Here is a 24391-nt window from a genome sequence, read left to right on the forward strand (position 1 = left end):
GCGTACCTGTGTTCGCTTGTGTGTGTGCATGTGTGTGTGTGCACGTGTGTTTGTGTGTGTGCATGCATGTGTGCTTGTGTGCACCCACGCAAAGAATGCCTTCCTTTTCATTCCGGGGCGGTCGTGCAGCAGCGCGGGGTAAATGTCAGAAAGTTGGAGGCGCTGAGCTGGGTGCGTCAGTGTTTCTCTGGGTGTGTCGTGGGCTCCTCCCCCCTCCCACCACAGGGCTGCCTGCTGGGGGGTGTCCCTCAGACAACTGCTTGTCCTCTGTCTGTCCAGAGGCTTCACTTTTCTCCCTCAGCCTTTGATTGACATTGTCTTCTTCGTGTAAAAAATACACATTTTATTTCGCAAGCAGCATTATTGCTACAGCATTAGTGAAGTATTGGAAATCATCACTAAAGAAGACCGCCCCCCCACGCAGTCTGATTTCACCAGTCCCACAGTTTACCTGTGTTCTTTTCTTCCCTAACCCACGTCCTGCTCTGACCTTGTTCTTCTGTGTGCGGAGATGACCTCACGTAACGCTGCTTAGAAACGATGGCTCGTGCGTTCTGCAGGGCAACTTAACCTTCAGGCACAGCATCTCCATGGTGGCCCAGGGTCCTCCCAGCTGTGCTTCCACCTGCGTTTCTGTCTTCCGTTCCACGAGCAGTAGGTTGTTCACCACTGATTGGCTGTTTCTGCTGTCATCCGGTGCCCTGTGTTTCCACGTTGCTTCCCAAAGGGTTCCAGAGCATCCTTGTCTGTGGTGTGCGCCTCCCCACCCAGCTCAGGCGCCCCAGCACCAAGGACTTATGTTCCAGAACCTTCTGGCTGCTTGCTACAGTGGGGTCTCTTTCTCAGGTGTGCATTTCTTTTTTCTCTGAGGTTCGGGGCATTTGGTGGGGAGGATTTACAAAGAAATGTGGCTGGGACCTTTCCGCATGCACCCTCCTAGGGCTGTGACCACTGGCATCGAGTGGAACAGACTTCTGACCAAGGAGGGAAAGCCTGCCTTGAGATCATGAGAGCCTTCTGGGTTTATGTGGAGAGACCTTCCCCGGGGTTCTCTGTGAGAGCCTTGGTGCGCAGCGGGGGGCATCCGTGTAGGGATTCGGGCCTTGGTTTTGCCAGGACTGCAGTGCACAGTCATGCTCGAACTTGTCTTTCCTGCCCTCCATGTGTCCCAGCAGCTGAGGGCAAAGGCGTCCACGGGGGCCAGCTGTCCAAAGGCAGGCCCACCAGCGAGGGCAGGAGCGCCCCGGCCTCCGCTCGGCTGATTCACTGGGAGATGAATCATTGCTGGTCCGGCAGCCAAGGTCCTTTGGCTTCAAAAGTCACACAGCGGTGGAGGGCTGTGTTTATGAGGGAGCACAGACGTAATTCTTGATTTTAGAAGGAAGAAAATGTGACTCGAGGATCAGTTTGGCTTTGCAGCAGATTCTCTCGGGAGGGCTGGGGAAAGATCTTAGTAACCGTCTTCTTCCTGTGCCTTCCAACTGCAGGGGAGGGAACTGAGGCCCAGGGAGAGGATGACCGTGAACACACAGGTTCTTAAGGTAAAAGGACATTCACAATTTTCTCTGAATTGTCTTTTAATTCAGTGAAGAGTGATCATAGTGACATGGAAGAAATGGGACTCCGTGTGTGACATAAGGGAAACCTGCATCTTTGGTGGTACCGAGTAAGACTCAAACATCTTTACTGGGGAAGCACTGGGACTTGACATTCTCCATCTGCAGGGGCCCCAGGAGATCAGGTTTTGTTGCAGATCCGTCTGAGTGCAATCCTGTTTCCCTGACTTTGGATAGGAGGCCAGAAACTGAGAAGCACACTGTTGAAGCATATCTTAGACATAGACTTTGTTAAATATGGCTTCTCTTCCCTATTATACTATGTCTACAGTAGGGTCCCTGGTCTGAGCCAGCACGCACATTTGGCCCTTCTGCACCCTGTGATCATCCCCTGAGGGAGAACTGATCATCTAATCAAAGCAAGCAGAGGACAGGGCTTCAGGGTGCCCTGGTTTTGTGCTGTGTTACAGGAGGTCTGGAAAGGGCAGGGAGGCGGCTCCCCCAGCCATGACATCGGAGTGCTGGGCTGCAGAGCAGGGTTCATGTTCTGGAAATGGGGAGCTTGTTAAGCCGTGCGGAGTCAGCCTTGCAGGTGTTGCAGAGCTCTTTGGGCTGCTCCCGCTGCAGGTGGTTGGGGAGTACTGCATGGAATCCTCAGAGGCAAGATGAGAGGCTGGGAGAAGAAATCCTGGAGCACAGTTAGATTTCTTCCAGATGAGATAATACGGAGGAGGAGTGGGAAGGAGTACACAGCACGCTGCCAGTGCGTTCTCTTTCTCTCTTCACGGTCATGTGGCATGTTCACTGATATGTGTATGTCCCTGGGGACTTCTCCTGAGCATTCGTTGTTGTTCGTCTCTCGGACATGCTGATGCTTACACAGGCGTTTCCAAGGAGTCTACATCCTGCAGCCACAGAGGAGCGCCCCGTTAATCGGACAGGAGCTCGTGATCGTGTTTGGCTCTGGAATAAATTGGTCTGCTCACAGAGCCTGAATCCCCCAAGCTGGAGATCAGCTGTAGTCTCTCCACTGGGAGGGAATCATTCAGTCCGTGTTGAATAAGCAGGAGGCAAAGCGGGGTCAGACACTCAGTGCACAAGGTGATCTCCAAGAAGAGGTTGGCTGAAGGGGCTCTGGGATTTGACCCATGACCCGAAATGCAGCACAGTGGACTGTGGTGGCGAGGTCCTGCCACGTGGTGTTACATCCATCAGTACATTGTGACCTGTCGATTGAGATTTCTGATAGATTGGCTTATATGGAGATATTTTTTTTGATAGTGTGTCATCGTTCTCTCTTTGCAGAGGGACTTCTGCAGGGCACACCAACCTGTAGCGGGACACCGCTGATCGGGGTGCAAGGCCCCCAATCGTGTGCATTGCCACGAGGCCCGCACGGTGGCGTGAAGGGCGAAATATCATGAGCTGTGCATGAAATAAAAGGTGGGTTCACGAAACTGTGCTGAGGTACTCACTGAGATAGACTCAGCCAACACGAGAGGAGGTGAGGGAGCGAGTTCGTCCTGTCCTGGAACGTCAGCCCCGGCTTGGCATCCGACAGTGAGTCGCCCAGCAGCACAAAGGGGCGTGGCTTGTTTGTGTTCTCAGGTGCCAGCTAAGGGTTTGGTCACAAGTGCATGTAGATGAGTTTTGCAGTTATTGTCTTGACAGCCCATTGCAGCCTGCCTGCCATTAAAGTATTTAAGTGACTTGCTGAGCAGGGAGAAAATACTTACCCCAGGGCACCTGAGTGATGTGAATGTCTCCACTCTGACGGGAGGCCTTTGAACCTGCTTTATAGAGCTTTTTAGTTGAGGAATCACATTGTAGTGGTCTACAGAAGAAATCCTGGTGTTAACAGAGTGGAATCTTACATCTGGAATGAAGTTCTGCCGTGGTTTAGTCTGATCTCATCATTATTTTATTGTCCAGGACCTGACAGTGTGGTGGTGGGTGGCTGGCATCTCTCCCCTGCCCCATCGTGGACCACACAGCTAGCCACGCACTCCCCCCACCCCCTCAGTCTGGATGAGAGCAGATTGTTGTCATCTCAGAAGAACTCAGTCCTTCAGTTAACCCCCCCCCCCCCCCGGTATGATCAAAAAAGGAGGTCAGAAGTACCAGGGTGACCGAGATTGACACAGATGACTTCCTATCTTGAGGACAACCCCTCCCACATTATTCTTCGAAAGCCCCACACAGTCATGGGCGGGCGTTGAGAAGGCTTTGGCTGTGTGTTCGTGGTGTCTGCCACTTCCATCTATTGCTGTTTTCCTGCAACTTCCAGTCACCCCCAGCCACCCGCCCCTCCCCCTTCTCTTCACAGGGAGAGCCGCAGAGGAAGGACCGCAAAGAGTCTGCAGACATTTCAAACTTGCCTGAGTTAAAGTGCCTTAAGTCAGGCTCTGAAAGCTCGGTGGATGCGGTTACTTCTCCTTCCCTTGGTGGCATGGTTCCTCCCAAGGAAAGAGGGTTTTCCATGTGCGTCGTGAATTCAGCCAGGGCCTGAGAAGCGCACCCTTCCCTCACCCAACCCCGTGCTACAGCTGAAATGGGGAGGGACATGTGCCCGTGCCCGTAGCCCTCCTCAGAACACCCTCCCCTCCTCCTCTGTGTTCGCCATCTCTTAGATCCGGAGCCCGGGTTTTGGAGCCAGTCTGACCTGAGTTCAGACCCTCCTGCTCTGCTGTGTGACTTGAGTGACTCCTGCTTAGCCTCTAGCCTGTTGTTCGGAAAGGTCGGAGGGTAGCGGTGCCTGCTCTGGAAATTGCCGGGGACCAAATGCCAGCGTGTGTAACATGCACACGGCCTGTGCCCGTGGTACTCTGAGCACCTGAGCTGCATCGACTCTGCTCGTGTTACTGTTGGTCCCAGCTCTGGTCGCCCTGCTGACACCAGGTCAATACAGTGGCTCCTCTGATGGGATCTTGGAGGGCACAGGACAGTGTGTTTTGTGAGAGCCCCAAAGGAGGATAGTTAAACATTTTTAAGAATGTTTATTTAAAACCCCTGAGCTGGATATGTACTGGAATTTAGTTGTATTGTTGTTTAGGGAGATGGGCAGAGGGCTCCCTGGAGGAGGTGGCCCCCCAACCCCGGGAGGTGGTGAGTACTGGGCAGAGAGCTCCTGGAGGACTTGGTGGGGTGGAGGGGAACGTCAGTTTTTCCTAACCCAGAGAGTGAGTCTAGCAGAGAGGTTTTATTTTTCTATGACAAACTAAGTCCCAGTGACCTTTTGGGTGCAGTTCTGTGTCTGCTTCCAAAGATTATAATTTTTCCATTATTCCATCCTTGACTTTGTCACACTTTAAAAGCCTCTCATACTTTTATATGTCTTTGTAAAACGTGTTACTTTAATGACCCTTTATGTGGTGTACCGTTCTTCCAAAAATGAGGGAAATGAGGGAGGGTGGGGGAAAAAGAGAACATTTGGCTTTTTACTAAATCAGTCATTTAAAGACATTTGAGTCAGTTGTTTATCTAAAATGTAATCTGTTACATCTGAAATGTCAGAAAGGATATCAACACTCTGTGCCTTGGAGTGGTGCTTTGTACACATGTGTAGAGATGCATAAGGAGTATCTGGAGGCTTCTTGAAGCAGATTCCTGGGTCCTGCCCACAGATTCTGATTCAGGGAGTCTGGGGTGGGGCCTGAGACTCTGCAATTCTTTAAAAAAAAATTTTTTTTTTAAAGATTTTATTTATTTACTTGACAGAGATAGAGACAGCCAGCGAGAGAGGGTACACAAGCAGGGGGAGTGGGAGAGGAAGAAGCAGGCTCATAGCAGAGGAGCCTGATGTGGGGTCGATCCCATAACGCCGGGATCACGCCCTGAGCCGAAGGCAGACGCTTAACCGCTGTGCCACCCAGGCGCCCCTCTTTAAAAAAATTTTTTTAAATTATTTTTTAAAGATTTATTTATTTGAGAGAAAGCATACCTGTGCACAAGAGTGGGGGAGAGGCAAAGGGAGAGAAGCTTCGAGCAGACTCCCCGCTGAGCTCAGAGTGCAATGCAGGGGCTCAGTCTCAGGACCCTGAGATCGTGACTGAGCCAAAACCAACAGCCGGACACTCAACTGACTGAGCCACCCAGGCGCCCCGAGACTGCATTTCTAACACCCATGCCATGTACTCTGTAGATGCTGCTGGTCCGGGGACCACATGCCAAGGAACACTGCCTGGAAGTTCCATGATTTCAGAGAGTACTATGCAATGCATCATGTGTCATTCATTTAGGGATCTGGGATGTGCCTAGGCATCATGGGTTGATGAAAAGGAAATCAATTAGAAATACTTCAGCTCTTCCATTAGATCATAGGCTAGCTTCCCTTGTTATTTATTCTGGAGTGCCTCTTATATCAAAGTAGTGGCTTTTTAATTTCGAGCTTGGGTTAATTTATGGAGTTTTCTGAAGCAACAGAATTCAGTAAATCAAACTGGATGACCATGGTGGTAGGCAATCAGAAAAATGTCTTTTTGATTGGAGCATGATCTTTGGATGAAAAAGATGAAAATAAGCATGGATCAGATCTTGGGGGAGTGAGGACGTTGGCAGGGAGTCCCTTGCTGCTCTGGGAGCTGGGTGGGTTTGTGGGTTCATTCATTCACTCATCCCCCCTCCCTCCCCTCCTCCTTCCCCCATCTCTCATTGTCCCATCTGTCTGTCCATCCATCCACTCATCTCTCCATCTGTCCGTCCATCCGTCCATCCCTCCATCGTATTTTGTTGTTCTCCACGGCAGCTCCAGGCACTGGGGGTACAACAGAGGAGAAGGAACATAAACTCTGCATGGTCACGCTGAGGCATGCAGTGGTGCCTTCCGAGGTCCTGGGGGTTCTTGAACATGTGCTTGCCCTCCACCCTTCCCACCCTGCTGCTCTGAGGGGCACCTGGCATATAGCATACAGAATACTCAACGTGAAAACAAGTACCAATTTTCAAAGTAGAAAAAGAGTGTGATTTCTGCAAATTACAAATCTGTGACCTTAGCTTCAACTGCATCTGAAAGTCTAGAAAAACTTTATTCTAGCCTGTGCCCCAGCCAGCACAAGATGGAAACGAAACCACTGGATGGGTAATACCAACAGGAGAGAGTTTTGCTACTGCTAAGGATACTGTGCCCTGATTCTTCACATCAGCAATACTCTTAAAATTCTTTATTTTTGATGGACTCTGATCCCCATTTTGACAAGGAAAACATATTTGCAGAGAATGTTAAAAATGGAATGGACAGAACCCAGCTAATCTGAGATGTCGTTATTTGAGCAAATAAGCAAACGTTAACACCATTGATGGCAATGGCATAGAAACACCCATTTCTCTGGCCTTATTGTGGGGGTGGGATGGGCTGTTACCGGAAGAAGCTTGTGTGTTGGTAGGCAAGGGTACAGGGGTAGGCACCGTTGAACCCCCCACCCTCCCAGGGATGGAGTTGAAATCGTTTACCTTTTTTAGAAAACAGTTTGGAGATGTTGAATCGATGAAAGGTTCCTACACTGTGACCTGGGAATTATGCTCCTAGGAATCCAAGCTAAAGAAATAGAGACTTTCACAGTGATTGATGGGTCGGTTTATGTTTTTACCCTGTCTTGTTCCAGAAAGGATATAAAACAGCCTACAGGGATGGGCGGGTATTTAAAGGCAAGATACCATCTCTGAAAATGTCTTCTTTTGATGACAATTAGTCTTACATCACACCAACTGTCTTCTAGTATGAAATGCTTAAGGTTTAGAGCACCCTGTTTGTTTTTTTGAGCTGGATTTTTTAATGGTTATTTAATTGGGAAAGAAATACAGAATGATGCTAACCGTACACGGTCCAGAAGAGGGTTGGCTGACCTTCATTTTACAACGTGCCTTGACTGGGCAAGAGACGCACTGACCCGCTCTCTAGATGGCGGAGGAAAGGGTCTTGGTGAGTTCCCTGATTGATATGCTTCAAGCTCGCCCCCACCCTGGGAGCTGCCCACCTGACTGCTGTGGCTGGGCCCTGCTTCCACGTTTATCAAGGACACTCCCCAGGCCATCTGGTCACTCTCCAGTCTCTGTCTACAACAGGCTGAGATTCTGCCCTCCCAGCCTGAGGCCCTCCCCTGAGTCCCTGTGTCCCTGAGACTCCCTGCCTCCTACACTCACCCAACCTTGAGGAACTGCCCTAAGTAAGTGAGCTGGTCACGTATCTGTGGGGTGATGACACCGATCACACCTGAAGGGAACAGCGCTCTACTGGGGGTTGTGGGAGGGGCGCACATAGCAATGCCAGAGATCCCCAATGTCATTTCATAGAGCTCACTGAACTCCAGGAACGCATAAGAGCAGGAAAGATCCCAGTTCCTCCACCCATGACAAGCATGGAATGGCAGCACAGCACCGAGAAGAAACAGAGCCTGGCTTTGGAGGTGGCTGACCTGGCTCCACATCCCTCACTGTCCTCTTACTAGCTCTCTGGCCCTGGGCAAGTCTTGACCTCTCAAAGCCCTTTCCTCCTCTGCAAAAAGGAAATTGAACCCAGCTGCTGCATGGGTCACCCTCTAGCTTTGTTACTTAAGGAAAAGGGGTGTGGATTCACTGGTTTCTTCTATGTGATCCCTTCCAACTTTTCATGTTATTGGATGGATTCAGTAGTAAAGGGGAAACTTTCCAAGAAGGATTTTAAAGGTGGTCAGCAAGAGCAGAGACCACAGAGATAGCTTTTATCATTTATATTGTGTTCAGAGCATAAGCAGAATTGTTGAAAAGCCAGCCTAAATCCAAGTTTAAAAATTAAAAATAACCTTTCTTTTAAAAAACAATGCAAGTCAATTTTTTAAAAATAATTTTATTGAATTATTTGACAGAGAGCACACGTAGGGGGAGCAGCAGACAGAGTGAGGGGGAGAAGCAGGCTCCTTGCTGAGCAGGGATCCCACGTGGGGCTTGATCCCAAGACCCCGGGATCAGGACCTGAGCCGAAGGCAGACGCTTAACGACTGAGCCACCCAGGCTCCCCGAAGTCAATTTTCTTTTAAAATTTTCATCAAGGAGCCCAGTGCAAGGCTTGAACTCAGTGACCCCAGGGATCAAGACCTGAGCTGAGATCAAGAGTCGGATGCTTAACTGAGTGGGCCACTCAGGCGCCCCAACGATACAGTCAAATTTAGAAAATACAGAGGAAGAACCAGAAAAGAAGTCTTAACAGTTACTGGGAGGAGATTAGAATCCCTGTTCTCTAGCTGCATATTTCAATCTGGACTGAAAGGAGGGCTTTTGAATAAATGTCATGTGGGCTGTTTTTCCTTCTGCTGCTGCTTCTCCTCCTCCTTCTCCTCGTCCTTCTTCTTCCCTGGGCCTCTGTGTATAGCATGTGAAGTGGTTGACAGGAGCCCCAATTGATTCTTCTCTGCCCAATAATGTGTTCATTGCGGTGGCATTTCCTGGACAGCTGGGGTTGCTTAACTGTGTAGCTACAATGGTAAGATGAAGGAAACAGATTTTCCAGTTGAATATTTTAATACATGACGGATTGAAAAGGGACACCATAAACCACATGACGTACACTGCTGATTGTGTGAAGAGAAGAACGGTTTTAATAGGTACGTCACTGTCCCAATGTGGAGACCAGAATAAAGAGTGGTTCACCCAACTGAAGGTCGTCCTCAGACCTCCATGCGTGGGTTTAGCAGAGAGGAAGTGATCTCAGGACAGTGACACATGACAAGTGACAGGAGCTGGATATTTGTGGTCAGTCGTGCCCCTGGGCCAGTCCTGAAGGTGAACCGCTCTCGTCTTAACCCCCAGGGCTTTCTGAGGACCTTCCCCTCTCTTTCCTCCCCCCAGGACAGTGCTTGATGGTAATTTCCTCTGAAAAGCCTCCATCATGGGTCTCCGCTGTATTTTTATGGAGGCAAATGGTCTCAAGAAAATTAGAATAAAAATATCCAAACCTGTTCTATCAGAATCTCTGGGCTGCTTCTCACGGCTATATCGGGAGCAGGTTGAAACATTTATAAGGAGTAAGCAGTGCATTTTCAGCTCTTGTGTTGTGTCTTTGTCACTGGGATTTGCATTCCTATAGAAAGCCCAGCAAACTTGGAAAGAAAATGACTTTCTGATGGAATCATATAATTTCAAACAAAGCTATTTCACGAATAAGGAATATTAATTACTGTACTCAGAGTGATCCCCAGGTTTTGTTTTTATTTTATTTTTTTATTTATTTTTTATTTATTTATTTTTTTTTTTAGTTTTGTGTTCACAGAAACATTGGTGCATTCCATACAAGGTCAACAGAGATTTAAAAGCAGACACACGCTTTGAAAATTTATTCATGCTGGAATCGTGAACGTGGAATTGATTAACTGTGCAGAAGCCGGTAGAAGGGTCACTGCTTCCATTTTTGTTCTGTAAAGCACTTTATTCCACTGGGAGGTCGTATGTTGCTGTGGTGTGTGGTAGTGCTTTCTTCATGGTGTGTATTAATAACCTGAGGAGGTGGAAGCCGGGACAGAGATAAAGCCGGAAAATGACATGTCCTGAATTTGTTTCTAGGAACGGTAATCCTAACGATGCCCGGAGATCTCTTCGGAAGTCATGGCATCATATCTCCTCCCAGCCTTGGTGGCCTCACTTCTCTGTTATTTTTGTCCTTTTCCCTTTATTTCACCACTATTATACTCCCCACCCCCAGTTTCCAAAGTGAAAGCTGTTGGAGAGAATGGAACAGTCCTGAGTGTTTTTAGCTGATGAACTGGTAACAATTAAAATGTTTTTCAGGTGGGGCTGTGTGTGAGTCTGGTCCCCAGCAAAGCAACTACATTTCACAGTCGCAGAGCAGGTGGTTCTCATGTTGCTCTCCTGGTCTCCTTGGAGCAGGATTCCTTACTTTGTGGGGGAAGTAATCTACAGTATCATATATATGTTTCTATATATGCGTGTGTGTATTTGTGAAACATTTCAAAAAGTATAATTTATTCATGCTTGAGTTTGTTCAGTGGAGATTTCTAAGTTCCTGTTTTTCCTGCCCTCGTGAGGCTCTGTGCTGCAGGCTGTGGGGGAATCTCTGTTGGGAAAAGATTCTGGTCTTTGATCTGGGCCAGCAAGGCAGGACAAACTTCGCTGGGCAGGTGAAGAAAGCACCCTGTTCCAGGAGGGCAGGTCCCTGGCATGTCTTTTCCTTCTCTGCAAGGAGGTTCTTGTTCTTTAAGACCCCAGCATGACCCAGGACTGCAGCCCTGTTGCCACCGGCCGGGGTTGGGGGCGCTCCTGCTGATGATTGCTAATGAGAATACCACGCAGGAGAGAATGTTGCTTTCATTCATCTCGGTGTCTGATCACCACCGTGGAAACAGATACTCAGGTCTGAAGGAGACACGTCTCTGTAGGGCAGTCATCATATCCTTGTTTCTAGAGCTACATTAAAAAACAAAAACAAGAGACTTTCAAGCTTGAAATCTTGATTTGTATATGTTAGTAATGCAGTTTAACGTATTGGCCTAAAGGAAGCAGAGCCTTGGGTCCAGCTTTGGGCTAGAGCTCTGGGGTTGACATTGCTGACCACACACGTGGATGATGGTTTAGTAGTTGAGCAAGACACGCCTGGTTTAGGTGAATGCAGTAAAGTATTCTTGTGAAAGACAGAAACCCAAACTGATACCAGCTCACAGGCGTGCGGTCAATTCTTGGTTTCTGCGAGAGGATGGAGGGAGACTGAGTGGTAGGGTCCCTACTTTCATTCGGAGGGGGCTGTACTTTCTCATCGTCATCCTCGAGGGAGAGCTGGTCTCCCAGTCCTGAGCTTCTCACCAACTAGTAACTGTTCCTGCAGTTGGGGCTCTGGGCAGCCCGGGAGCTAAGCTGCACATTGCAAGGGCTGTTAATGACGGGGTTGCTTTGAGATTTTACTGAAAAAAAAATGCCTTTTCTAAATCCAAATATGACCATTACACACCAAATGCTCCCCTTACTTTAAGAATTGGTATTTGCTAATGGTGATGGCGCGCGGTCATGAGCTGAATGGTGTTCTCCCAGAATTCATATGTCTGAGCCCTGACCCCCTCCCCCGCATTATGTCAGAATATGACTGTGGAGACAGCCTTTAAAGAAGGTATTAAGTTAAAATGAAGTCACTAGGATGGACCCTAATCTAGTGTGACAGGTGTCCTTAGGGCATGGACGTGGAGGCACTACCATGAGAAGACTAGGGGGAGACACCATCTACAAGCTGGTGGGAGGGAAATCAGCTCTGCTGACACCTTGACTTCAGATTCTACCCCCTAGAACTCTGAGAACATAGATTCCTGTTGCTTAAGCCCCCCAGTCTGTGAGACTTTGTTATGGAGCCAGAGCAGACTATGAACTTTGAAATGTTTGTCTTGGTAGTCAAGGTCATTAAAACCTTGGTGGCCAATGAAATATTTATGGAAAATTTTCCTTTACACTTTTACCCCTTTTGTAAAGGGTTTTGCTTGTTTGTGCAACCTCTTCTATTAGCAGAACATCTTTTGTTCTAGAAATGACGAGGTTTTGCTTTAGAAATTAACGCTGCCGACGCTACACGTGGAGGCGCTGAGTTGACGGACCTTGAAAGGTCTGCATGTCTTCTGAGAAATGCTCAGTTTTCCAAGTGCCCGGGCCTTTGGACTGATCTAATTATATCCGGCATGTGTCTGATGGTAAGAATTTATGGCTTATTTATAAGTGAATATTTCCGTTTTAGGGAAGAGAGGTGGACAATTGGCAGACTTTCCTGTGACCTTCCAGGGTCACGGCCAAGGGCAGGAGGGGGAGAGGTAGGAGGGCACTGGGGGCACTGGGTGGAGAGCCCGGAGAGGGCTCCCAGGTGGGGGTGGGCCCAGCAGATGGACTGGGCAGTGATTTGGGGCCACACTGGTGTTTCTGCCAGCCGGGGCTGCCCTGGAGTCTTGGGGGGAGGCAGAAGCCAGCTTCTGCTGGGGTTAGCTGAGGATTTACTCATCTTTCCAGGAACTCTGGAAGGAAAGCAGAGTCTTGACGGTGGGATTTGGGGCTAATACTAATCTCAGGACTGGTACCTGATCCAAATAAAAAAGGAGCCCGTTTCACCCCAGTTTGGTCTGCCTTGATCTTTCGGTGCCCCATCCCTCCACAGTAGGACGAGGAGCTGCTTCGTGTGTGTGTGTGTGTGTGTGTGTGTGTGTGTGTGTGTGTGTGTGTGTGTGTGTGTGTGTTTTAGCCACCATTTCTGCCTGCCTGCTTCCAAAGCATTTTACACTTTGCTCTCCTTTCCCTTCCCCGCTTCTCTCCCTCCCTCCTCACCCCCACCCCTCAAGCAGAGCGGAAGGACGTGCTCTGACTTTCTCCAGCAAAGCCGTTTCACAGTTTTATTCATGGCACTCTGCCTTTGTGGCCTCCCTCTGCGTATTTGTATCCAGAGACCTGGCTGGGCTGTCCCTAGAGGCAGGATGCATGCAGGGGCTGCAGGCCGGGGGCTGGTATCAGCCATACCCCTTGGGTGGAGTTTGAGCTTCTCTGAGAAGCTCTGGACAGTGCTGGGTTCCAGTCCAGCTCCACCTCTTACCATGAGATCCAAGGGCGCCTTTTCTACCTGTCTGTGATGAAAACTTTCTACATCTGTGAAAGAGGTACAATAATAATACCTACCTCATACGAACATTGGAGGAATAAACTGAATTAACTGAATTAATATCTCTGAAGTGCCTCCAGCTGAGCCTGGCCTTGGCATGCCCTCCTTAGGCCTGGCCTAGGCCAGGTTAGAAAAGGGAGCTGAGAGTTGGTCTGGCTGAGCCTTGAGGCCCATTGATGGGGGCCAGGAATGCAGAGGGAGGGTAGGGGCAAGCAGTCTCCTGGGGAGTCTAGGCAGAAGTGCTAGAAGGTCTAGGTTCATGGTGGGGCTGCTGATGGCCTGGTGCCCTTTAAGCCCAGGCTAACCCTTTCCCGTAGGTGGTAGCCTCACACAGCTAGGCTTTTTTGGGCCTGCGAATTCTCAGTGTAAAACACTTCTTCTCTATCTCTCCTGTAAGCCAGTAGGTGAGCTGAAGGTGTGCTGCGTGCCTGGCCTGTAAAGCGTGGCCACACCAGTGCTGTGCGTTCCTTCTCAGGAGTGAGGCTCCCTCTGGCCAGGCTGGCAGAGCGTGGACCCAGGTGACCTGTGTGTTGCATAAGTGGTGTGAGCAGGCAGAGGCCCCATGTTTATCCCCTTGTCTTGGCATTCAGTGGCATCCTGTGAATGCTGGACCGTTCTGGAGCAGTGGTGTGCGATGGTGGGGAGTCTCAGTAGCTTGCTTGGGTAAATGGCCATCTCAAGTGTTACATTTCCTTGCATACAAACTCCTGATTTCCTGGAGCATTCTTCCGGAGAAAAAGTCCTTTTGCGCGAACATCCTGTTGCCCAGTGTCACTTTTTCCTGCCCAGAAACATCCAGTACCAGCTGTTACTTCTCTGGAAATTCTTCGACAGTCCGGCCACAGTGGGGTGGCATTTGCACACCCGAGCACAGCCCTTCTTGTGGGTGACTTCCTAGGGTGCATGCCGTGTGCAGGGTCCCCCCGCAGCTCCAGACAGCTTCCCTGAAGGTGCCATTTGAAAAATGAAAACCAGGATTTTGAGAACTTCTAACTGCCAGCTGCCAAGGGCCAGGCCATTAGATGCTGGCATTAACTCTGGGGTAGCCCCATTATTATCCTTCCTTTTAAATAGTTCTAAGTTATTTCAAGTGTTCTGGTTCTTTTTTTTTCTCTTTTAAAGATTTTAATTTATTAGAGAGAGGGAGCTCACGTGAACAGGGGGAGGGACAGAGGGAGAAGGAGAAGCAGGTTCCCAGCTGAGCAGGGAACCCGATGCGGGACTCGATCCCAGGACCCTGGGATCATGACCTGAGCCGAAGGCAGATGCCTAACCCATGGAGCCACCCAGGTGCCCCTCAAGTGTTCTGGTTCTTAATGAGTATCCCGAGCACCGGACTCAATGGCATGCATTTCCTTCTATGTCAGTGAAGGCTCAGTGCCCTGCAGGTAGCCCTTGCTAGCGGAATCTTGGCCACCCACTGACCACCCCCATCCTGGGATGGCGGCTGCTTTTGCATAGTCAGCATGGCCCAGGTTAGAGGGTGGGCAGGGCAGGAGCCTTCCTCGGAGGGCTTGCTCGAGGCTCCAGAGCCCTTCCTCCTGACCAGCTCTGAGGTGAAGCCACTGCTTCCCTAGGCAGTCACACTCTGGAAATTCCCCACCCCCAAGCAAGGCTGCAAGGCCACTGAAGGAGGGGCGCGCTCTTTGCAGGGGCGGCCACCCAAAATCAGCCGCGGTGAGGATTTTTGTGGCCAGGGGAAGAAGTGAATCACCCTCCTCTCCAGGCCTTTCTCTAACCGCTGGGGACTACGTACATAAACTTCTGGGGGGTGGGGGGCTAGCAGTGTAAACAGGGCCATCAGCCAACCTCTGCTGCTACTTTCAACATGAGTGAGGAGCTCCTGCTCCTTTCCAGAATTGATCTTGAATCAGCTGCCTGGTTGGTAAAGTTAACCACCAGGCAGCATTTATTAAGCAGAGGCAGGGAAGGAGCATGATAAGGCCTACGGTTGAGAAAGATGCTGATCCCGTGTCAAGGACCCTGGTCTTCTGGGGGAGCTGGTTACGTAAAGGGCAAGTGTCAGGTCAGAGCTGGGGGACTGTTACTGAGAAGGGGTGGCCCAGGTGTGCCCTGGTGGGAGAGAGGGAGGCCCAGGCCCCAGCCATGAGTAGGACTTTACCGATCCTGCCAGCCCCAGCAGGAGGCTGTGGGGAAGCAGGCTACGGTGCCATGGGGACTGGGCAGGAGTTGGCTGTGTTGGAATGAACGATCTTGGGAGGCAGCAGGCAGCACACATTTGTCCTAAGCACTGGGACAGATGCGTCATATGCATCATCACATTTGATTGTCAGTTCTCCTCTGTCATCGCGGCCTTACTGCCAAGTGAAACTGGCTCAGAGACTCAAGGTCACTTTCCCGAAGTCACACAGGGTTTGTATCATTCTGGCCTTTGAGCTCAGCCCCTTAGCCACTCTGCACAGCAGGGGTGGCTGGGGGCCGTCTGGGGCCTGGCATGCCAGCTAAGGAGTGGGCATTCTGTTCTGCAGGTGACAGGGAGGCTCTGAGCAGAATTGTGGCCTCCAGCTTCCCTGAAGGTGCCAGCGAAGAGGCTGGCTGTCCGCTAGCTCTGGGAATCCAGTGAAGGATGAAGAGGATGAACTGTGAAGGGAGGAAGGGGAGTGCATGCTCCGGGAGGCCAGGGAGCTTGGGAGGGGGCCGGAGGGCATACAGAGGGAGGAGAGGCTTTTGTTTCTGTTTTTTATTAAGTGGGAGATAATTGAGTATTTTCTGTGCTGGCTGAAGGACAGCAGATGACTGTGATGGATCATACATGGTCCGTTTGCCAACCCTGAGCGGGTGAGGCGAGTATGGCTGGGAGGCCCGGAACGCAGCATCTCTGGGGTGTGGTACCCCCATGTTTTCAGGGCAGGCTACAGGCTTGGAGAGTTGGGATGGGAGTGTGGGGGACCAGCGCTGCAGGGAGGGCCTGTAGGGTGCTGGCACCCAGCCCCCCAGCTGTGTGAGCATCTGCACTGGGGCCCCGTGTTGTAGACTCAGGGTTCCCACACTTGAGCACTGGTCCAGTGGGCTGGAGTTTGGTTGGAGCCACCTTTGGGGGGGAAGGTGGGGGTCTCAGGGGCATCGGCCCCAGAGCAGTGGTTGGAGAAGACAAGGGGTGTGCCTTGGCCTTTGCTGGATAGAGAAGGGCCTGGCCTGCAGTTTGGAAAGGACAGGGTGTGTTAAGCGAGCCTCCTGACAGCAGGAGTGGACGTGCTAGAAAGAGGACAGCTGTTGTGGAGGGTTTTGGCCCAGGAGGGGACAGTTGGAGGCTAGGATTGTGTGGCAGTACAGTCCTAGGTAATTCAAGGGCATGACCTTGGGAGGAGGCCCCAGGAGCTAGTGAAGGGAAAGACCACCTGCGTGCAGGAGACAGTGTGGCCTGGCTCTCCACATGGATGCTGCACCCCTAGGCACCTCCTTTGGGGTGTTTGTGAGGCAGTGACGGGAAGACAGGTGCCCCGGGGCCTGGCACGTACATCCCCATTCTGTGCATCTGCTCACTGCCAAGCCCCCTGGCAATGTCTTAGAAGGTTCTAGGACTTTGTAGTTCGGAGTCTTTTTGGGCTGCCTTCGATCCACTGATACTGGTGTCTGTAGCTGGGTGGATCAGGGGCCACGAACCTCCTTTTCCAGACTTGACAGGTTTTGTGTTGGTCCCTAACCAACCACATCGCTGTCCTCAGCAACACTCCTAGGAACAGAGATGATGCTGGAGGGGTGGGTCAGTGACGATGTCGGAGCCCTACAAATCTTTTGACTGTGGCAGTGTTGTTCGTCGTCCCTCCACTCTCCTTTGTGGAAGATTCTGGAGCAGGTGGTGGTGTTTTCAAGGAGGCCCTCCTAGCACAGCGTACATCCTACCTCGGGGAGGCGGCCCGGGAGCTGCCTTGGCTCTCTGGCCCCCACCCCTGCTCCCTGCAGGCAGGTGGCTGATGAGCCGTGCGTGGCAAGCAGATGAGAAGACACGGATGTTTCATTTCATCTTACTGTGTCAGAACTGGTCCCCGTGACCCACTTCTCCTCTTTCTTAGGAGCTCTTATGCAAATTGTAACTAGCAAGGGGGTGGCTGCTGCTGCCAGCCGCCTGTGTTGTGTGTGTCCTCCGCCCTGGGGAATGCGGAGCTGCTGACACATTGGCTAATAAAGGCAGGAGGTGGTCACGTGTCTCCCACTGCTGATGGGGCGGGGGGGGGGAGTATGTGTCTGCGCTTTGAACAGGCATCTTAGTCATGTTGTTTTCACCATTTAGAGAGAAATATATCAAACCTCCAGTCCCCTGGGCACAGATAAAAGATTTCCAGATATCTCAGCGGCCAAATCCCAAATGGGAAGCAGAAGTGATAACTCTGCCAGAAATAGGCTTTTCCTGAGCTTTCCAGTGGTATGGGCAGAAGTTCCCAGGGCATGATTTGTGGCCGAGATTTTTTATTTTCGGAGAGGTCCTGGGCTTCACGAATCTTGGGCGGCGGGGCGGCGGGGGGTCAGTGCATCTGAAGACAAACTTGGTAAACACCCGGGAGTTGTCAGACATACTGAGGTGGCTGGACTTCGACAGCTCGTGGTGTCTGTTTCCACCCGAGAGGCTATCCGGGGGGCGGGGAGCGGGGGCATCCATATCAGACTGTCCCTGTGTGTTGGTTGTAAGGCCTGCAGGAAGATGCTCAGGCAGATGATATCATTAGAAGAATCTCTTCCAGTCGGTCCTACGGAGGAAAATGCTACCAGACAGGCCCAGTCCTGTGTGCCCTCGAAGACTGGGAAGATTAGGTTATCCGTAGGCATTTCTTGGTTTTTCTCCACACAGATTCCAGAGCTTCTTTGCAGCTGTCCAAGGGACAGGTGCACAGTTGTGTGTTACCCTTGATTAAATCCTTCTGATTCCTCAGCTGCGTCTTCCCGGAGCACCGAAGGCTGGGGAGGAGAGCGAAAGCATCCCCGGGGGGGCTCGGGCCTCAGCCCATGCCCAGCACCTCCAGAGCGACGGTCAGTGGTGGAGGCTGTGGTTGTCACACGGACCACAAAGTGTGGCGTTTGCATTTGTTTCTACAAAGTGACGCTAAATACATTTGGCTTTAATTTTATCTGAAGTCACCTTTGCCTGGCATTTAGCAAGAAAGACCACCAAGAAATGTCTGACCTTTTCCTTTGTTTGGGAGTCAGAGTCCAATCCCAAGGGATTCTTACTGGCATATTTTTAAAATCAAGACTTTTTCTCCTTGGCCTATGTAAGTGGACGTGAGTTTTCAACTTGGTTTTATATGCTCCCTGTTGGCTCACGGTGGAGAGTGTGTGGAGGAATCTCTCCCCTGTTCCCCATGGAGTAGACGTCTTCATCTGAAAAGTGGGTTGGATTAAGGTTTCTTCTAGCCCTGGCTTGTGGTAATATGAATGAGTTCTCATTCTCCAAAGGTGCGGTCTCTGTGTGTAATGCCAGGCTGACCTGGTGCGGAGGGGACAAAGGAGGGGACAGTGTCTTAAGGCAGCTCCAGCCCTGTGCACACGTCCCAGCAGGGGCTTATGGTGGGAGCTCCCTGGAGGGCCAGCCGATCAGCTTACCTGAGATCACAAGTGCCCAGGTGCTCTGTGGAATCCAGGTCGGTGCTGGCCTGTCTCCTCTGCACGCGGCTCACAGCCCAAAGTCTTCAAGCACCATGCTTTGGATATTTTATGATGAAAAACAACACAGCACTGTTTTGAATTTTAAATACTTAATGTTGGCAAAACTGAGGGTTTTTTTGTCCCTTTCTAGCATTTTAATCATATCCATGGTACTTACTGATTTAAACTAATTGTAATTGGTGACTTATCTTTCACAGAATGAGGATTGGTAGTGGCCTCTCTGGAACTATTGCTATTCTCCCAGTTTTGGGAAGGATTACTGGAAATAATCGCTTCTTCTTTTTTTTTTATAGAGGGACCATCTAAAGGTTTTTAGTATTATATACAGAGGCAAGAGAGGATGGTTGCATCAATAAAGTAATAAAATGAAAATTTGGAAGGACACAGGAGCCACTCCTTCCTTTTTCATGTGCGCCTGCCTTGCCTAAACCAATGTCCCTCCACCGGTGACATTTTGCTCCCCGGGAGACATGTGGCAATATTTGCGCACATTTTTGGTGGTCATGACTTGGGGAGGGGTAGTCTGGCACAGGTAGGGAGAGGCCAGGGATGCTGTTCCACATCCTCCGATACGCAGGATGGACCCTCAGTGAAGGAGGACGCAGCTCAGAGTGTCCGTGGTGCTGAGGCTGACCCTGCCTGGATGAATGCCAAAACCCATTTAAATCTTTCAGCTAGAAATAATCATTTTCTGCTGCCTTCTTACCTGACTCCTTCCTCTCACATGTAACTCTCTCTGCTAGATGGTGCGTTCTTTAGGACACTTGTCAGGCCCCTCACCACCTCCCAGCTCCCTGAGCAGAGTGCTCTGGGCACAGTCGGGGTGCTCTGCACTGCTGTCTACCTGCTGGAGAGCAGAAAATGGATGAGCAGGTGGGTCTCTTGCTGTCCTATTGGAGGCCGCCGAGTGCCAGGGTCCACGTTTCTGATGCGCCTCGCAGAATCCTCGGCAAGCAAAACGGCCCCACACAGGTGTGCTCGCGAGCGTCAGCATCTTGTCCTGTTCCTCTGTCGTCCAGAATCGGGGGAGGGCTGCCCAGAGAAGCCCTTTGTTTGCGGGACACTGAGCTGGGCTTGGGGCACTGTGGATCAGGGAGTGGGGGGCATTCTCTCATGCCTCCTCCCCCTGCCCCCTTCCCACAGAGGCACCCAGCTCCTGGCCTCCTTGTACAAAACTGCCTGATTCTCTGATCCACAGATACCTTCAGATGGGGTGTGGACTAAAAAAGCCCCTTCCTTCCTGTAAAGTCTCACCAGAGTTGGTTTTGATAAGTAGTTGCGGACCTTTTCCTCTGATTCCTTCTGTCTGGGGCCTGGTGGTGGTGTCCACTGAGAGGACACTGTGGGGCCTTCTGTTAAAATTGGAGAGTATGGGGCAGGTGCTGCCCTGCGATGTCCGTGTGTCCATACACGTGGGGCCGTGAAAGGTTCTATGGGCAGCGGAGGCATTGTTGGTCCTTGAGGAAGAATGTAGGTAGCGCCTACATCAGGTGCTCAGGGGACCTCTTTCTTCCTGCTGGTCAGAAACATCCTGGCCTTAGGGACCCAGCGCACTGGCGGCTCTGTGACTTTTCAAGTCCTTATCTCTTTCATGGCTCCTCTTTCAATTTTCAGCTTATAAAATGAGAGAAACGGGGCCCCTAATGAGTTCAGCCGAGGCAGGGCTGATGGCAGAGTCGCTGGTCTGCCGAGGCTGAACGTCATGGTAGGTCCGAGATCAGAAAGCATGCCTCCCTTAGTGACCGGACTGGAGTCTCATGCCAAAAGGTAAATCCGGAAGGTGTTGCTTTAGCACACATGCCTTTCTTTTTGCTTTTATCTGTATCTTTCAGTCAACCCGCTGCCAGAAAACAGTCTTTAAAGTGCCCCATGAACTGGGGGAGGTGCTTTGTTGCCCCTGGGGTAGACGAGCAGAGCATGGCAGGGTCAGTGGTTGGCCCGTGGCAGTGGCCCACACACGTGGCTCTGCTAAGATACTGTAAATGCGATCATTGGCTGGCAAGTTCTGTTACTTGGAAAGTCAGCTTGTGCACCAGATGGCTCTGCTGACTACCAGAGATTTCCTTTAAATAAGGCTTATCAGCTCTAGTAACACTTGAGAAATAATATTCTCATGGAGGTTGTTTATAGATAGCTAGAAATGGCCCAGGACAGGGAAGTCATGGGAGGGTGGCCGGAAGATCCCATAAACCCAGACTGGGTGAGGAGAGCCGGCTGCAGGAGGCAATGGAATGGGGGGATAGGTAAGGCTGTCTCCCATTCCTGGCTCCCCTGCAGTGTTGACGTGTTGACGCTTTACCTGCCTCCCTGCTCTTTGGTTTTGATGGAGTAGTGAGATCAACCACAGGCTTTTTTTTTTTTTTTTTTTTTTAATAAGCCAAAATGGTGATACAGTCAGAGGCACAGAATTTAAGAAATGATTGTCTAGAGGGGTCAGTTTCAAAAGCAGAAAAAGCATAGTGCCACCTGCACATATATAGTATAACTTTCTATTTTTAAAAGGCAGATCTGGCTGCATAAAAGGGGATTTAGATTTTGGAGTGACAAGATCTGTCTGAGCCTCTTGATTCTTTGCATTGGAAGAGCCCATGTATCCAGGGCAGTGGGGAGAGGTGACTCTCCCTGTTTTTCAACCTAGACTGTCAGGCCTGGGGTGGAATCATTGTGATTGGTGTGGAAAAGAAATGCTTTCTTGGGAGGGGAAAGCACTGAGGGGTAGTGAACCTCTTGGCTGTGGCTGGAGGACGTCCCCTCATTCAACACCATCTGAGATTCCGAGTCATCTAAGGTGGATGAAATGGAATCTTCTACTCTGCAGACCGAGTCCTCCCACAGCAAAGTGCAAACCCTGGGCTGGATTCTAGACAACCCAACCGGTAGGAGTGGGAAGACGGAAGCAGCAGTTCAAGATTCCAGCCCTTAAGGAATGCTATGTTACTTTTTACCTTTGGCTGAGATAACAAGCAAGACCTACCTATGTCTTAATTATGAGCCAATTTCGTAATAAAATTCATCTCAATATTTGAAAGTTACCTTGGTCTTAAAAAGTGAGAGTGGATCCCAGGCTAAGTTATGAGCCCTGGGTTCTGATCCCACCATGGCCCCAAGCAGAGAGGTCCCTGCCACTCCTCATGGCCTGACCGAGTTCTGTTGTCTCCACTTAAAGCCAGCTTGACCTTTCCACAAAACTACAGTGATGAAACAGTAGGTCCCACCCAGGGCTTCTTGTGCTCACCCCGTAGACAGGCAGGCGGGCAGGGCACTGCTCTGTCTCCCATCCTCTCATCTCCCTCCCAGTCTTCATGTTAAATCACACGGCCTTGAAAATACCATTGTTTCACAACTTTGTGAGTTCTTTGAGGACAGGGACTCTGCCTTCTCACTGAACCCTGTTGCAGTAGGTGTCCAACATATATTTGAAGAATAAATGAACAAATAGAAAAGTGAATGAGTAAATGGAAACTGGCTAGATGTTGATATCTTTAACATTTGATTAGTGCCAGGCTCAGTAGTATTCACACGTTTCTCTCTCTTCATGGTCATCAAAGCAAATGATGACGCTTACGAAGACAAAAAACGCTACTGTGGCATTGGGATGGGCACTGGCAGTGTGACCCCAGGTTCAGCAGTGAGCTGTGTAGCCTTGGGGAAAGCACCTACCCTCTCTGAGCCCTCGACATCCACGTAACCTGATAGGCTCTAGGAACCTCATTCTGATAGCTGATTACTATCTCTTCCACTCTGGAAGTTGCTCGTTCTTGGGTCTTATCCAAGAGGGCTTTTTATCCAAACTGAAGGTAAGACTGATCTGTCCTGGGGTTCCCTAACTTTGCACTTGAGGACGTGTTAGAGGCACTGCTCCTGAACACTTGAGGGCCAGGAGTAGGTGGACAGAGCTTGCGATGACCACGTGATGGTGGCAGTGATGTCCAGGTGCAGCCACTGGGGGTGGTCAAATGTGTTTTAAACTTTTTTTTTTAAATGACTTTATTTTTTAGGGCAGTTTTAGGTGAATATCAATATTGAGCAGAAGGTACAGAGGGTTCCCCTAAACCTCCTGCCCCTACACATGCATAGCCTCCTCCACTACCCGCATTCCCGCCAGAGTGGTACATTTGTTATGATCGATGAGCCGATGTTATCATATTGTTACCACCCAGAGTTTATAGTTTCCCTTAGGGTTCACTCTTGGTGTTGTGCTTTCTGCGTATTTGGGCAAATGTATAATGACATATACCCACCATTATGGTGCCATATAGAGTGTTTTCCCTGCTCTAAAAATCCTTTGCTCTGAAGTATCTTCTTAAAAAGAAATGGAATCACCTAGCAAGCTTTCTGATCTATCTCATTAAATCTGAATATTTAATTTCTCTCCGAGGTAAAATCCAGATTTCCTAAGCTATAACCTCCTTCATAAGAGAGCTCGTCAATCATCTTTGTATCCCCTTCTGTGCTGTGAACACGGTATTTGGTGAAAGGAGGGGAAAGCAGGACTTGCAAACAGTCATGGAATCCCAGAATGATGCTTCTGGTGTGAGCACTTTCCCTCAAAACAGCTTCTCATGCATCTTTGGCATTTCCAGGCCTAGAGAATCCTGTACAAGCATCCAGCTTGATTAGTGGACATTTTATGACATTTATGACATTTTCCTGCAGAAACTTCTAAGCCAGCAAACGGAAACCCCTATGTTCAGGACATCATTAAGAACTAATAGATTGATCAACTACGTGAGAATATTGAGCCGTAACAGGTCATATCAAGAACCAGGATCTAGAGATCCAAGAGAGGTAGTGGGTGGGGAAATGTGATGGAAGAGAAACTCAGCGTGCAATATTTAGCACTTAACAGAATGCCTGGCACATAGTGTCTTTGCTGTTTCAGTCCTCTATTCAGAGTTTGGGTCCAATTTTCTCCATCCCCACCCTCCTGGTGTAAAATCTGAGATGGAGGTGGACAGGCTTGGACAGTCAAGTGTTCCTTCTTCCTGCTCTGAACCACTGTGTTCTCCTACCTGTTACAGTCGGGCCTTTTCCCACACCTAGGGAAAATGCCCCCACACTGTTTCAGGAGTGAAACTGCACGGTCCTTCGCTGGAGGACAGTTGTGTGAGCACCACGTCACAGGGAAGCTGCCATCCTCGTCTCTCCCTTGCTCTCTCCATCCGGGCGTGCACTTGTACCTCCCAAGTACACGTGTAGTAACCGGTACACTTGAGAGGGGATAGCAAGTACCTGAGATTCCTTGCTTTTTAAAGAAGTCATTGTTTGAGTTGCATCCTCTTCAGAGCTCCAAATAAACAGGTGAGAGATGGCCCATATCTGATTTTGCAGGCCAAGCCCGGGAGTGTAGGGGCAGTGCAGTGCAGGGGTAAGGGTTCAGGCGAGGAGCCAGGCCCGCCCCCAGAGGCTCCGGTCCGCGCGGCGGCGATCCAGCCCGGCGCTTCTGCCTGCCCGCCGGGCCGCGCTCCCGCCGCCGGCCGCCGCCGCCGCCGCCGCCGCGGCCGCCAGAAGAGCAGCAGCGCTTGTGCAAACCGGGAAGATGGCGGCCGGCGGCGGCGGAGGCAGCAGTAAGGCCTCCTCCTCGTCGGCCTCTTCGGCAGGGGCTCTGGAG

General features: G+C 50.4%; 1 protein-coding gene across 4 annotated transcripts in view; it reads left to right on the top strand.

The window, feature by feature from the left end:
* AGAP1 (ArfGAP with GTPase domain, ankyrin repeat and PH domain 1) overlaps positions 1-24391 on the top strand; it is a 546965-nt gene that overhangs the window by 117828 nt on the left and 404746 nt on the right. The window lies entirely within an intron of this gene.

The sequence above is a fragment of the Ailuropoda melanoleuca genome, chromosome 2 (genome assembly GCF_002007445.2).
Source record: "Ailuropoda melanoleuca isolate Jingjing chromosome 2, ASM200744v2, whole genome shotgun sequence".
NCBI classification, from domain to species: Eukaryota; Metazoa; Chordata; class Mammalia; order Carnivora; family Ursidae; genus Ailuropoda; species Ailuropoda melanoleuca.